The sequence below is a fragment of the Protopterus annectens genome, chromosome 2.part1 (assembly GCF_019279795.1).
Source record: "Protopterus annectens isolate FY-2018-M chromosome 2.part1, PAN1.0, whole genome shotgun sequence".
In the NCBI taxonomy this organism is placed as follows: Eukaryota; Metazoa; Chordata; order Ceratodontiformes; family Protopteridae; genus Protopterus; species Protopterus annectens.
This window is the reverse complement of record NC_056729.1, coordinates 1,129,989,942-1,130,006,788: the sequence shown is the minus strand read 5'-3', so window position 1 is coordinate 1,130,006,788 and position 16,847 is coordinate 1,129,989,942.

Genomic DNA, 16,847 nt, shown 5'->3' with positions numbered 1-16,847 from the left:
ATCGCCACAGTAGTCAAGAAATCCTTCTGCGTGGCACGCCTCATCACAAAAGGGTTCTCATCCAAGAAAAAAGAGGTCATTGTTCCCCTCTATTCGACACTCATTAGTCCCATTATAGAGTACAATGCCCCTTTTGGAATGTACCTCCCAAGACATCTGCAGCAGGTGGAAAGGCTACAGAAGTACCTCACAAAGAGGATTACTGGCCTGAAACAGATGCCCTACACTGACCATCTCAAAAACCTCCGGCTTTACTCCGTAGCATATCGCCTACTCTGAGGTGATCTCTGCCTAACATATAAAGCTATGTCAAACCCAGAGCTGTTGGACATGCTACACCTAAAGAAATCACTGGTAACCAAATTCAACACAAAAATAAAAAAAAATGCGATCCGGTAAACAATAAAGGAGATGAATTTTACATGAATTTTATACAACTATTTCTTTAGTTCAGTGTTTTTTCTACTCTGTGGATTTATTCAATAAACTTTTGGGTGACTTTGCGGCAGTATCGTGTGGAATTACTGAAGATCTCCTTTATTGTTTACCGGATCGCACACCTAAAGAAATCCCAGTCCCTCTGATCTACAAGCTCTAGGGACCTAAACCTTGTCACCACAATAAACAGGACATGCTGGAGGGATAGATTCCTGTCCCAAAAACTTCCCATACTCTGGAACAAGATACCCATCTATGTCAAGCAAAGTTCCTCATTAGCACTCTTCAAGAAAAATCTTGATGAGTGGATGGTAAATAGGAAGTGCACCCTGGGGATCACTTCTGTGGCTCTGCTCAACAGGGGCACAGGAAAATACCTTTCTTGGGTGGCATAAGCCAGGGAACCTTGTTGGCTAGGCTTACTTAGGCCCTTGGGCCGATAGCCTATTACCTACCTATGAACCTATGAACCTATAAGAAATCTCCTGGCATTCATATTTCTGCACTGGCAGCTCATGGCATCAGACTGCAGGACTGCAGCACCCCCAGCTGTGAGAGGAAAAAAGAAAAGCACAACTTCCGAAATAATTTTTTTTTTAATTAAGAAACCTGCTTGGTTTGCTATAAAAATGACTCCAACTGACTGGCAAAGTCCCGGAACTCAAACTGCACATGCTCGTTGCTCTGCGAGTTCCGGGGTTTTTTTTTCCAATGCCTGCTGGACGGTTTCTGATTGCTGTAAAGGCAGTCCGGACTATGGGTAGTTCTGCATCATTGTGTGATGCCCAGAAGTCTGTGCAGTAATCGTACAGTAAAGTGGAAGGGGGCAGACTGCCACGTCCACAGGCACGTACCGTGATGTGAATGGCAGGATTGTTACTGATTGGTTCTCGCTCTCTTCTCAAAAAAGAGAGCGAGAAACAATCAGCAGTCACCTGTAGCACAGTACTGCTACTATGGACTATTTGTTGGTGAAAGACAGTTAGTTGAAGACAAGTTCCTTATCTTTTTTATGTTTGGTTTTATTTTGTTTGGGTGAAGTTTCCAGTTGTTTTTTTTTAACTTTTATTTAAGTTCCTTATCTTTGTTTTTTTCCGGCTTGACCTTTGCCTTGCTGGCTTGTGCTTACGAGCAGCTGCAGACTAGTGCAGAGACTGCAGTCATCGAATCAGTCACAGAGAAGAAGAAAGAAGACAGACAGTCACACTTCTCAGTTCTCCCAAAAAGGTAGGTTTGTCTCTCTGCTTTCTAACCTCAGCAGCAAAATATAATGCATGAATAAACTAGCACATGAATACATACATGCATAAGAAAAGGAAGCCCAGTGAAAAGTGAGGATGGAATTAATACAAATTAAAATACGGCACTGGGTTTTGCCATGATAGATTTCTGTCATGGACCTGTACACATAGTTTAGGGAGCAAAAGCCATGAATAAATAATATTGATACCCTAATAACATTGTAAACGCCTGTGGTGCAGGTTCTGGCTGACACAACTGGTAAGAAACGTACAGCAAGGTATCTTTTGTGTAATGCTACATAAGCACAACATGCACATCTCCAGACTTTTAGAATAAAATTATATACTTATTTCTAAGGCATTGCCTTACCGTCCTCTATATAATGTGAAGTAATGTTTGTGATAAGGGTACTCCTCTGTCTAGCCACTCCCTTCTCAAGAAGTTGTCATAAAGTCCTCGTGTTGCAGTGTCCCTTACTTCAAGCTGATAAAAAGCAACTGGCATACTCATGCCTGGAGTTGTCTTCTTGCCACTTCCTGATTTGTAATATATTTAACAGTGCTTGAACTTTAGATGCAATTTCCCCCCTTCTAGCCTGTAATGTACACTTCTTGTGAATTGGCTTGTCTTACATCCCAGCCCATAATCATTGTGCTTATGTGTAAGGTGCAGTCCCCTCTGATCTGTTATTCTTTTTAAAATCTGATGTTTGTGTTTAGAGTTACTCTCTCACGCCCTCATTCAAAAATTCATTTACATTAAAGTTCTTATGTCTAGAGTTGAGTCCTTCCGTTTATGTCACCTTTACAAGTTTATGGTGTATCACGCTTAACTCATGTCTATGGTTGCCCTTCCCATGTCCAATTTCCCAGTTTATTTTTGTGTAAAGTGGTCATATCCACTGTTAATTTCTCTTAAATCCCATTCTCAAACTTACCTTTTAAGTTGCAGACATTACAAATAGGTAAAAAGGCCCTTGTTAAGAAGGTACTTCGGGCCAAAAATCTTGATATCTAATTAGCATACATTCTGAATACTGTATACCTCATAATTCTGTCTACATCAAGTAGGATTCCTCTTATAGTTTGGCCCAGAATTATAGGTGTAATTATGTTAAGGCAACAGGATAGGGGATACTGTTAATAAGCGCCATCTTTAGTATTCTAAACTACGAAACCCACATCACATTTCCTTAACAGATGCTTGTAACTGACTGCTTGAGTACATGCACACTCAAAGCATATTTATTCAGGAGTGTACAGTTACAAATGAGTTATGAACAAGCACAATGCAAAGTAAAATACAGCAAAACTGTTATCTGTAAGGGCTCTTACACCCCCTACTCAGGGGCTTTATTTCTCACTTCTTTTATTTTACTATTTCCTCTCCACAGTCACTGCAGCATAGAGAATATCCATGAGATAAAAAATGCCTCATACTTTATCTAGGAGGCTGTAATTTTGGAGAGCATAAAATATATTGTTTAAGCACCAATGAATCACAGCTATACAGAAGAAGACACTGTACAGATGCAACTATTCCTTCAGGCTGTAAAAAATGAGCAACTATGAATTAATTATTCTCTTTCAGCAACACAAGTTTATTATTACTGTCTTGAGGCTTTGACTATCTGTTTGTTGCTGCTTTGGGATGTTACATTAAGGTTCATCTGGGAAACTGGGGAAATGTGGAGTAACAAATGTGTACCCTAGCTTCATGTTTTTCTGATATTTTCATTCTTATAAAACTATCATGTGTGCATCTGTGTGTGTATATGTGTGTCTGGTGTATAATAAAGCATCACTATCATGCTTTAAACGATTTTAAATGCATACCTTATGGCTGCCTAAAGACATGGGGCCATTCGTTATATGGTCCTATGCCAGTGAAAGCAGTTTTAAGAAATGCATAATGCATTCTGTACCATTGTTTTGTTTTGCTTTGCTTTTATAGTGGCAGTGTCAAGGAATAACTCGATTAAATCAAAATAATATGAATTTAAACTTGACTATCTTGAAAAAGAAAAATATTAAATTTAATGTAAGGCATTTAAGAACTAAGAAGTAGTCTCTGTTAATGGAAGGCAAATATGGATTATTAATATAAGTAACTCTCTGTAATGAAGGATTTATCAGAAGGGTTATGAAGTCTTGTTTTTACAGTATGACATATGGCTACACTGTAATATCACATTTTTTTAGAAGTAAACAGGGTTTCTAATCATAATTCCATTTTGCTGTATTAATATAATTTCACTGAAAGCAGAATCTTGTTTCTTAAAGAAATCAGTTATACCAACATCTTGAATCAGTCCAGTCACTATTTATTACTGAAACTTCCTTTAAAGTGTTACCTTTCACAGGTTATCTTTTAAGTTGATTATATATTGTTATACTGTTGATTTATGCTTCTTATTCAGAAAATGCATGTCATGTTCTTGCTCTCTTCTCAAAAAAGAGAGCGAGAAACAATCAGTAGTCACCTGTAGCACAGTACTGCTACTATAGACTATTTGTTGGTGAAAGACAGTTAGTTGAAGACAAGTTCCTTATCTTTTTTATGTTTGGTTTTATTTTGTTTGGGTGAAGTTTCCAGTTTTTTTTTTTTTAACTTTTATTTAAGTTCCTTATCTTTGTTTTTTTCCGGCTTGACCTTTGCCTTGCTGGCTTGTGCTTACGAGCAGCTGCAGACTAGTGCAAAGACTGCAGTCATCGAATCAGTCACAGAGAAGAAGAAAGAAGACAGACAGTCACACTTCTCAGTTCTCCCAAAAAGGTAGGTTTGTCTCTCTGCTTTCTAACCTCAGCAGCAAAATATAATGCATGAATAAACTAGCACATGAATACATACATGCATAAGAAAAGGAAGCCCAGTGAAAAGTGAGGATGGAATTAATACAAATTAAAATACGGCACTGGGTTTTGCCATGATAGATTTCTGTCATGGACCTGTACACATAGTTTAGGGAGCAAAAGCCATGAATAAATAATATTGATACCCTAATAACATTGTAAACGCCTGTGGTGCAGGTACTGGCTGACACAACTGGTAAGAAACGTACAGCAAGGTATCTTTTGTGTAATGCTACATAAGCACAACATGCACATCTCCAGACTTTTAGAATAAAATTATATACTTATTTCTAGGGCATTGCCTTACCGTCCTCTATATAATGTGAAGTAATGTTTGTGATAAGGGTACTCCTCTGTCTAGCCACTCCCTTCTCAAGAAGTTGTCATAAAGTCCTCATGTGTTGCAGTGTCCCTTACTTCAAGCTGATAAAAAGCAACTGGCATACTCATGCCTGGAGTTGTCTTCTTGCCACTTCCTGATTTGTAATATATTTAACAGTGCTTGAACTTTAGATGCAATTTCCCCCCTTCTAGCCTGTAATGTACACTTCTTGTGAATTGGCTTGTCTTACATCCCAGCCCATAATCATTGTGCTTATGTGTAAGGTGCAGTCCCCTCTGATCTGCTATTCTTTTTAAAATCTGATGTTTGTGTTTAGAGTTACTCTCTCACGCCCTCATTCAAAAATTAATTTACATTAAAGTTCTTATGTCTAGAGTTGAGTCCTTCCGTTTATGTCACCTTTACAAGTTTATGGTGTATCACGCTTAACTCATGTCTATGGTTGCCCTTCCCATGTCCAATTTCCCAGTTTATTTTTGTGTAAAGTGGTCATATCCACTGTTAATTTCTCTTAAATCCCATTCTCAAACTTACCTTTTAAGTTGCAGACAATACAAATAGGTAAAAAGGCCCTTGTTAAGAAGGTACTTCGGGCCAAAAATCTTGATATCTAATTAGCATACATTCTGAATACTGTATACCTCATAATTCTGTCTACATCAAGTAGGATTCCTCTTATAGTTTGGCCCAGAATTATAGGTGTAATTATGTTAAGGCAACAGGATAGGGGATACTGTTAATAAGCTCCATCTTTAGTATTCTAAACTATGAAACCCACATCACATTTCCTTAACAAATGCTTGTAACTGACTGCTTGAGTACATGCACACTCAAAGCATATTTATTCAGGAGTGTACAGTTACAAATGAGTTATGAACAAGCACAATGCAAAGTAAAATACAGCAAAACTGTTATCTGTAAGGGCTCTTACACCCCCTACTCAGGGGCTTTATTTCTCACTTCTTTTATTTTACTATTTCCTCTCCACAGTCACTGCAGCATAGAGAATATCCATGAGATAAAAAATGCCTCATGCTTTATCTAGGAGGCTGTGATTTTGGAGAGCATAAAATATATTGTTTAAGCACCAATGAATCACAGCTATACAGAAGAAGACACTGTACAGATGCAACTATTCCTTCAGGCTGTAAAAAATTAGCAACTATGAATTAATTATTCTCTTTCAGCAACACAAGTTTATTATTACTGTCTTGAGGCTTTGACTATCTGTTTGTTGCTGCTTTGGGATGTTACATTAAGGTTCATCTGGGAAACTGGGGAAATGTGGAGTAACAAATGTGCACCCTAGCTTCATGTTTTTCTGATATTTTCATTCTTATAAAACTATCACGTGTGCATCTGTGTGTGTATATGTGTGTCTGGTGTATAATAAAGCATCACTATCATGCTTTAAATGATTTTAAATGCATACCTTATGGCTGCCTAAAGACATGGGGCCATTCGTTATATGGTCCTATGCCAGTGAAAGCAGTTTTAAGAAATGCATAATGCATTCTGTGCCATTGTTTTGTTTTGCTTTGCTTTTATAGTGGCAGTGTTAAGGAATAACTCGATTAAATCAAAATAATATGAATTTAAACTTGACTATCTTGAAAAAGAAAAATATCAAATTTAATGTAAGGCATTTAAGAACTAATAAGTAGTCTCTGTTAATGGAAGGCAAATATGGATTATTAATATAAGTAACTCTCTGTAATGAAGGATTTATCAGAAGGGTTATGAAGTCTTGTTTTTACAGTATGACATATGGCTACACTGTAATATCACAATTTTTTAGAAGTAAACAGGGTTTCTAATCATATTTCCATTTTGCTGTATTAATATAATTTCACTGAAAGTAGAATCTTGTTTCTTAAAGAAATCAGTTATACCAACATCTTGAATCAGTCCAGTCACTATTTATTACTGAAAATTCCTTTAAAGTGTTACCTTTCACAGGTTATCTTTTAAGTTGATTATATATTGTTATACTGTTGATTTATGCTTCTTATTCAGAAAATGCATGTCATTGCAGTGACTGTTTCTCTGTGTTTAAGTAGCAATGCTTTAATGACCATCAGGTAAGCTTGTCTCAGACTGTAAGATGCAAGAAAGCTGTAATAAGCATGCTGTTAAAGAATTACCAACATTGAAGACATTTTTGTTGTTGCCATGCGGAGAATATTTACATAACTTGATAGCGTATAAGCCTTAAGTACTGAAATGCATATGACAGTATTTGTAATAAAGGACAGGCTTACAGTATTTTCAGAAGCGCATTACATTTGTTGGAGACTTCAGTCACCTTTGCGGGCTTTACCTGTAAACTAAATAGAATGCCAATCTATCATGTGTGCTCCATAACCTGTGCAGTAATTCTTTAAGCAATTTATATTGAGCTTGTTTCTTGTTTGCTGTTCATTTTTTATTTTGATCATGTTTTCCCCATGAAACAAGTAAATAGTTGTTGTCAGGCAGCAGGTCTTGCTTGGATACGAAACAATTTTACAAGTGTGGGTATTGCTAATTTCAGCATGTTACTTGGTACTTTTATAAAGCTAAATATCAATTGTAATTAGAACTGCAGTGCAAGGAGAAGTGGTTTGTGTTGAGTGCTGCTTGTTTTTCTTGTACTTGATTTTGACTGGCATTCCAATAATGTATTTAAAAAGTAATTTATTTTTTCATGCCTCGCAACCTTTTTGTTTCCACCTAGATATTAAGTAAGCTGTCATGCAGCCAATGCATTGAAATATTTTTTTCTTCTCCACTTCATTTTGTCTTGTTTGGACTCTCATAATGACAGTTTGACACCCAGGGCAGCGTATTTAATTAAAGGCCGAGTTTTTGTGGTTTTGAGCATAGTTTCACCCTTTCTCATTGGCCCCACCCATTCAGCTAACTCCTGCAGCCACCCTTTGATTTGAAGTCACCAGCCGCCACTGTATTTCTGAATGTATAAGAATCCCAGTTGATGGTGGGATAGTTTAACTGTCATAGGAGAATGTTGTTCGCTTTAACAGGGACTCCATACTTACTGTATGTGTTCACATTCAAAACCATTATCTTGTCTAATGAGTCAGGAGATGATATTTTTAAGAATACAGAGGCCCTTAATATTTATTTGTTTATTGATTTTATTGACTGGGGTAATTCTACTGGCCTGTAGTAACCCATTTTCAGCTGAAGCCTGGAGATAAAAGTTCAAATAACTACTTCTAATACTGCGGGCCTGTACAAGATGGAATGCTTTCACTGGTCTTGAACCAGGTATCTGTGATGATGCATATACCTATGTTTTCCTGGGGAAGCAGGGCTAGTAAAGTGCAGACTTTTGTTTAAGGCTCCTAGCACTGAGCAACAATGACTTAATGTTGTCCTGATTTACTTTAGTTATGTTGGAAGCTTTAGAACACTTGACTAGGCCTAAAAAAGGCAACCAGCATACAAAAGCCTTGGTGGGGGGAGGTGCAGGCCATCCCTGGCAAAGCAGTTTTGACAGTCTACCATCTCTTCCCAGGTTAATATATATTGTACCTCCTTAGAATGACACCAGAATCTAAGCCAATTGTAGAAGTCAATTACCTTTTAATCATATTGTGGCATCATTCGTGGTGATTATAGAATACTGCTCAATGCTAAGTTCACCCCTGCCTCAGTCACATATTCTGAGAACTCGATCATATCCTCTTCAAATAGTCTAGGGAGATACATCTCAAATCAATTACACCCACATTTAAATGATTGCATCATATATGTACTTTAGGCCCAGGGACTTGCCAATCTTGGTTGCTGATATGCTACTGACTGTGATCCCTCTATTTGCACAGACTGATAACAGGTGTATCAGTATGCCTCACTATGGAGTTACCTATGACAAGGAGAGTGCTATGTGTGGTGGTTGGCCTTATGGGCTTTTAGACTGAGTCTGTGTGACACCTGGGTATATTTTTCAAGTGGGTGCTGCCTGTGATGTATGTTGTTGAGGGCAATTGGATTGGAAACTGGAAATTCATCCTTGGTTTGGCACCCATGTCTTTGATGCAAACAGGTAACCTGTAAATGGTTCATCTCCCAGGCCCACGCTTACACTTATCAAGGGTATCAGAACTTCTCAGAGATTTGGAATGCATGGGTAGGCTTAAAAAGGCCCTTGTAGTTGGTAGCCTAGTAAACACCTACGAACCTATGAATTGCTTGTTGGCATACATTTAGGAAACCTCCATGGTTTAAGTAGGTTACTACTGTGAGGTATTTCAGATTGGTTTAGTGTGATGATGTGGGGTGTTAACAGTCTGCTTATTTGTAGTGCATTTGTGTGACAGTTTTGCCTTCAATAACATTATATAGCTACATTCTTTCACTCACGGTGGCCAATTGTTTAAGAAGTAGGTGGTTGTCAGTAAACATGAGACAATTGCTGCATTGTCTCAGGCTGCTCATTTCAACCAAGCTAGCTGCAGATACAGTTGGAAAGTACAGATCCATGGCTCCAGTTGCTTACTACTGTGGGTTAGGGAGAAGTAGTGCCTAACAGATTAGGAGTTTTATGACTGGAGGGCTGTCTGTCTGAAAACAACATGTCAACACTCACAAAGAACAAAGCACTACACACACCATTAGGATAGCTGCAAAAGACCAAAGCACTACACACACCATTAGGATAGCTGTAAATGACCACATCACTACACACTAAGTATGGCTAACGCCTGGACCCCCAGAAAACGAGACTGTCAATTGTCAGGAGCAACCTACAACTAGGAAGCACCATTGTTAGCAGTTTTACAAGATCTTCAACATGAACAAAGAGGGAAAAGGCCATTTTGTGAACACCTAGTGCTTTTTGAGCCACCACTGGCTACTGAACGCACTAAGAATTTCTGGAGTAGGTTATATAATTTATGGTTAAAATACCTGCTTCTGTACACTGTATGGTTATCTTCACAATTAGGTGCAATATTTTCTTTAAACAGGGTTCTGGAAGAATAGATAGCTAACATAAGTGAATAATATTTGAAGCACTCTCACAAGAGAACTAGCATCCAGGAATTTCTTCCTGTATTCATTTACAGGCAAGAATAATCTAAAGTCCCTTCCTCAACAGTTCTTCACAGGAAAAGTTAAATCCAAATGGCTTTTTCTCTAAAAAATATCAGCTCCTTCCCCTCATAGAAATATCCTCCAGTTTGCCTTCCTTTGGTAAGCATACTCCTTTCATATTTTTCCCAGGCTCTCTTTGGCACCAAGGGTCACAAATCATCTCATTCGGAAAGCACATTGATTTAAATAGCCATATTTGTAGTTATGTCTTCTTAACACAGACCCAGCTTTCTGTCTCTGAGCTACCACATTGAAAGAGACTAGCCACCACTATGCTACATGATCTCCCTGCACAGACAGATTGGTTTGAGCTTCAGAAGGTGGACTGTATCTCTTCAACATTCTACCTGTATCCAGGTGGCTGTGACCCAATCAATGCATGATTTTAAAGCTGAAGGGCTAGTACCCACCAAGATGACTTTGAGTTGGTGTCATTTTGTTGGTACAATCACTGAAATGGAGTATGATCTGTTAAAATGTGAACTCCCTGTCCATTAGTTAGGGTTTAGGGTTGGTGAAAGCTAATTTAATGGCTAAACACTCGCTTTTAATACAGGCAAAAACAAAACTACTGCACCAGATAAAATCCAGACCCAGCTCCAAAAATATAATGCAAGAAATCCAAGCAGGCAAAGGACATGCACGGCATAAAACCAAACAGTTTATTTAGTAAAAAACATGCAAGTGCTTTTGCGTAGTACTCCTATGCTTCATCAGACATAACATTCTATCACAAGCCTAAACATTTTAAACACTGTTAAACCAATCACTGCTAACAACCTTTCTCCCTCCAATTAAATAATTAGTGGAAACCAAGTGATTTAAAGTAACCTAACACGTCAGCAAAATGCCTGATCAGTCACTCCACTTTTCTGAATCAGGCAAACTGTGGCATGAATAGGAATATATTAGGCACTACAAAAGTGAAGGACACCAGCACGTTTCATCAGTAAGCAACCACTGAACACATAAATGCAATACCTGCAGAGTAACAAATTTACTGTCAGTTTTGGTATGTATTTGGCGATACATGAGTTAAGCAAAAATAAGCATGGCAGTGAAGTATGTACCTTGACTAGGTATGAGTTCATGACGCAGGCTCAAGCAAACCACAGCAAATGTATCAACTGTAAACTATACAGTATGCTGTACTTTATAAATGCAAGAAAAACATAAACTTACAAAGCATTTCTGGTGTCAGTGAAGTTGATACAGGAACATATTTAGCATTCCCAAAAGGTTAACCTCTTTGGAGGGTGTTCATGTATTAGTAATTGCCTCTTGAGGGTAAAAATCTAATCATTGCTCAGACATGAGAGTTTTTATACGTCACCCCCTCCCTGATGGCACAGATGCAGAAATTGTAAAGACTGTTATGAATTTAAATCCTCTTCTTTGACTTTCTATGGCCCCTATTACAATTTTGAGGCTTAGACTGAGATGCATTACTAGATGCATGTAAAGTACACAACTTCATTTCCTTCTCTTCATCAGAAAACTCTTAATTATTTGATGTCCAGCAGACATTAGGTGCATGACTACTAAACAATATGCTGTTGTATAGTCTGCTGTTCACCAAGTAGTCATCCAAATCAGCACCTTCTTCTGCTTATGGCTTACAGTAAATGGAAATGTCTCACACATTCTTCAAATATACAGGGAACAGGTAAGAGAGGTACAAGAGAAAGAGGTTTATGACTTAACTGGATGGTAGCATATTCAGGCAGTAATAGCAGAGTGGGAAGACACATGGAAGTTTCAGGCCTCATTATTTTGGTGTGACCAAACTGAAATGTACAGCTAGCTGGTTGGTTCTATTTACAATGCAGTGCAAGTCTTAAGTGAAATTCTTAAGTCCCCTTAGTAATGTAGGAAGCATTCAGCATGTCTATAGCTTACTGTGGAGGTTACAGGACTCATTTCAACATGGATAGTATTGAGAGTATGACAGATAATATGCAGAGTACATATTCCCCTGGATTCAGCAATGCACAGTGTGCAGGACTAGTACAAGAGCTCCAGCAGGCAATATGTCTGCTGTGCGATCCAGGAATAAGCTGTAGGGACATGCACGAGCGCTCCTGCACTAGTCCTGCACGGACTCAGACCCTGTATGCAAATTACCCCATTTGCTGGAGAAATCCATGCAAATTAGGTGAATTTGCGATCCAGGAAGCTGGAAACCAGCCGTGCAGGACTAATGTAATCTGCAGAAATGTACTCGCCAGTGATGGAGTACATTTCTGCAAATACAAAACGGAACCATGACAGCACCAAATAAAGGATGGATATTAAGTAGAAAGCATGCCAATGGCCAAATATAAGGCCAATGGCATGGAAAACAGTTGCAAAAATAAAAAAATGAACTTTTATTTTTTTAGCCGCTCTCAGCAGTTTAAGCATAGGACAGTGGCGTGCAAATGGGATCGGGAGGAAAATAAGAAAAAAACCCCTAAAATAAGCATTCTAACCAAAATCACTATTTTGCCATTATACTCAATGGCAGGCAGAAGACAACATCGCCAGTGAATAGTGGTTGCTAAGGGGGAAGTCTCAATGTGGGACATGTAACTATGCATCAGCAGGCAATCCTATGAAAATGAGGGGAATGATACTGAATCCCAGATTTCCCCTGCATGCTAGGCAGCACCCACCAGTGTAAGAGCAGAAACAGCTTGGTGCAAGCCTAGGAGTTAGCTGACATCATAGGGGAGTGTGCCAGGCATACTGTAAGTGGATTGGAGCCCTGTGGCACGGGATTTACCTTAGCTTACAGAGCTAAGCAAGGGGGTGTGTCTGAGGCTGCCTAGCACTTTTTACATTGCCTAAGCGGGTGTGCGTGCCATGCACTGGGTTTTAAAGGAAAAAAAATAATAAACAAAGAAATAGCAGCTCTGTGCACATTTGAGCACTGTGTTTCCGTGGCATGCCCCCGAGGTTAAACAGGAAGCAATGGGAAGGGAAAACAGGAGTAGGAAGGTAATCAGGGAGAACTACCATAGCTGGCAGGTGAAATGTATCAGAATCAGCCAATTACACAGGCAGCAAACCAGCCCAGCCCAGGACACTACTATAAACTATGCAAACTCCTTTCCCTCTGGTTTTTCCCACATACTCTATACCACCGGTGTATACAACCAGGGAACTTTATTTATTTATTTTTTTATTTTATTTTACATTTGTTAACCGGGCTAGCCTAACTGGATATATTTCCATTTTCAGTAGAGGCCCGGGGAGAAAAGCTCCAGTAGTAAACAGTTTGATTATAAATTTGAAATACAATACAAATGATGCAAATCATAGTTGATACATAGTAAATAAAAGTAGTTCAATAAAAAATACAAGAAGCAGTGAATAAAAAATGGAGATAAAAGATGGTATTTACACTAATATAAAAGTGACAAAAGTATGTGTTAAATTATTTACACAAATAAAAGTGACAAAAGGGTATGATAAAATTATGAAAATAAGAATGTTTTGTGATAATCAACAGGATAGATTCCATCAATATGTTCCATTGTGTTCACCAGTTCCTATTCTGCTTCAAAAAGTATGCATTAGAGTTTGGAATATATAGTAGGAGGCGGAAATAATATTAGCAAAACCAGAAGGTTAGTCAGGGTTACTGCAGGGGCATATCCAGTGTGTTTTAAGGTGTCTTTTGAGGTTTTGTTTAAAGAGAGGCAAGGAAGAAAGTGACGTTAGTTTGTTGGGGAGTAGGTTCCAGTTTTTTCCCACTGTGTTAGAAAACAGGGAATCACCAGCTGTGTTGTTAGTCTTGGTCATGCTAGCTAGAAGTTTGTTAGAAGAGCGTAGGCAGTTTAGATTTTTATAGGGGATTATGAGATTAGATAGTATAGGAGTGCTGTTAGGTTGATAAAATATCTTGTGGGCATTGGTTAGTTGGGAGATATTCAGATGGTTTTGAAGTTCAATCCAGCCTAGCTGCATTAGATTTAAACAGTGGTGAGTTCTAAAGGGATTGCCAGTGGCACATCTGGCAATGCTGTTGTAGGCATGAGCTAGTTTGACAAGGTTATTTTTTTTTGAGGTTAGTGTATATGGGACAGGCATATAGAAGAGTTGAAATTAAATGTGAGTGTGCAATCTTGGTTCTGGCTATTGGAGTTAGGAAAGTTTTGATTCGATATAAGGAGCCTATTTTTCTGTTGACAGTTTTTATGGTATTATTTATGTGGATATCAAACGTAAGGTTATTGTCAATAGTAATTCCTAACAACTTGGTGGTAGGGTCGGGGTATATTTTTGTGTGATTATTGGAAATGACAGAGAAATCTATACGGGAGGACTTACTGTTGGGTGTAAATAGAAGGAGCTTGGTTTTTTTAGCATTGAGAAGGAGGCAACGTTTTGTGAACCATGTTTCAACTGTGTTGAATACATTCTGAGTCAGAGAATGTAGTTCAGATGGGGAGTTTGCCGAGCATATTAATGTTGAATCATCTGCATATTGAATGTAGGTGGCTTGTGGGATTGCTACATGGAGGTCGTTGATAAAAAGAGAAAAAAGAAGTGGGCCTAGAATAGAGCCTTGAGGGACTCCGAGGGTGACTGGTAGAAGGGATGATATATTATTTTCCCAGAGAACTGCTTGTTGTCTATTGGTTAGGTAGGACATGAACCATTTAATAGCCAGAGAGTCAAGGGAAAAGGATTCAAGAATGTTGATAAGAAGGGTATGGTTTACCATGTCAAAAGCTTTTGAGAGGTCAATAAAGAGTGCAGATGAGAGGTTGTTGTTATTGCGATTTCTATTTATAACATCTGTAAAGGATAACAGGGCTGTAGTGGTGCTATGTGATGGCCTAAAACCATGTTGGCACTAAGCTATTGCGTTATTTTGAGTTAAATGGTTTAAAAGTTGTTGGTGAATGCATTTTTCCATGATTTTTGCTAAGGGTGATAAAAGAGCTGTTGGCCGGTAGTTAGAGTAATCATTTGAGTTACCACCTTTGTGAAGGGGGATAATATGGGAGATTTTCCAGATGTCTGGAACAATTTCTTCCTTGATGGTTCTGTTTATGAGGATGGATATGGGATAGGAAATTACTTTGGCTGCTTTTTGGAGGTATTCAGAAGGTAGCTGGTCGGCAGAAGGAGTACAAGGTTTAAGTTTTTGAATGAGTTTGTAGATGAGAGTGGCAGAGATTGGTTGCATATAGAATAGAATGCTGGTAGAGTGCTGGGTATGGAGGTGGGAAGGCTTGAGTTGTCTGGATTAAGTTGACTAGCTAGTGCTTGTATGGTTTCTGTAAAGAAGGAGTTGAAGGCATTGGCAGTTTGATGGGGGGTATCTGGGTCTGCCTGAAGTGGGATAGGTGTACGAGAGTGCCCTGGGGAAAGGAGTTTATTGATACTAGACCAGAACTTCTGGGGGTTGTATTGATGATTTTGCTGAAGTTTACAGTAGTAGTTCTTTTTATCCATGAGTATTGCCTTTTTTGTACTATTTCTTAGTTGCTTAAAAATGTGTTGATCAGAAATATTTTTGTTAGCTCTCCACTTAGCCCAGGATTTATTCCTAAGTAAGATTTTTTTGTCTGGTTTCTTTGGAAAGCCAGGAGGCTGGTTTGGCCTTCATTCTGATGGACCTTTTGGGTACATGCCTGTCAAGGATAGATAGGAATTTAGAGTTTAGATAATTGACAGCCTCTTCAAGTGGTAGAGTTTTTAAAGGGTTCCAGTCACAGGCACTTAGTTCATTTTGGAATGATACTGGGTTGAAGTGTTTGTTGGTACGTATGATTCTGTATATGGGGGGAATTGAGATATCATTTTTATGCCTAAGGATGTAGGTTTTAACAAACAAAAACAACAAAACGATAGGGGCTGTAGCAGCTATCAGACATCAACATGTGCTAGAGGCTGAGGGTGGTGAGGATGAGAATGCTATTGACTAACCCACAGTGAGGAGACAGAGAAGGGTGTACAGACCCAGGGTAACCTACCAGGGGCTACATGAGCTGGAGATAATGGAGTGCTATAGGGTGGACAGTGACCTCCTACAGCAAACTGTTGAGCTGTGCCGGCTGCGCCTGACACAGAACTAGCAGAGGGGAACCCATCCCAGTGGATACCAAGGTATGTGTAGGCCTAGGAATACTAGCCATAGGTACCTCCCAAAGCCCATCTGGGGATATCATGGGAATCTCACAGACATCAGCATCCAGGGTATTCCACCAGTTCCTGGATGCCATGTCAGCACATGCTGGTGAGCACATATATTTCCTCAACACTCGTGAGGTTTTGGCCAGCAATATGTGTCTCTCCCACCAAATAGAAGAATACCCTGAAGTGGTGGGTGCTATAGACTGCACGCACATATGCATCAAAGTACCACCCGGTGAGCGGGGTAGGGTCTACATCAACCGCAAGGGATTTCCCTCCGTTAACTGCCAGGTAATGTTTGATGCCCAGGGCATTATAATGAATGTGTGTGCTGGCTGCCCTGGAAGCTATCACGATTCCCATATTTGGCATCTGATGCAGCTGTACCAGATATTTGCCAATGGGGATATCCCTTACGGTCACCTAGTGGGGGATGCTGGTTATGCACTGCAGCTGTGGCTGATGACACCCATCAGAAATGCACACACACCTGAACAAGAACTCCATAATAAGGTACACGGACAGACCAGAATCATAACAGAGTGTGTGTTGGGGATGCTCAAGTCACAGTTCCGGTGCCTGGACACATCCATTGGAGCCTTGCAGTATTCACCAGCTACATGTACCCAAATTGTTATCGTATGTGCCATGCTACACAATATGATCCTGCGGAAACAACTGCAGCAGGAACAGCATGGGGCATGGCCACACAGCCCCCCACCAATGCCAAGGCCTGCACAGGT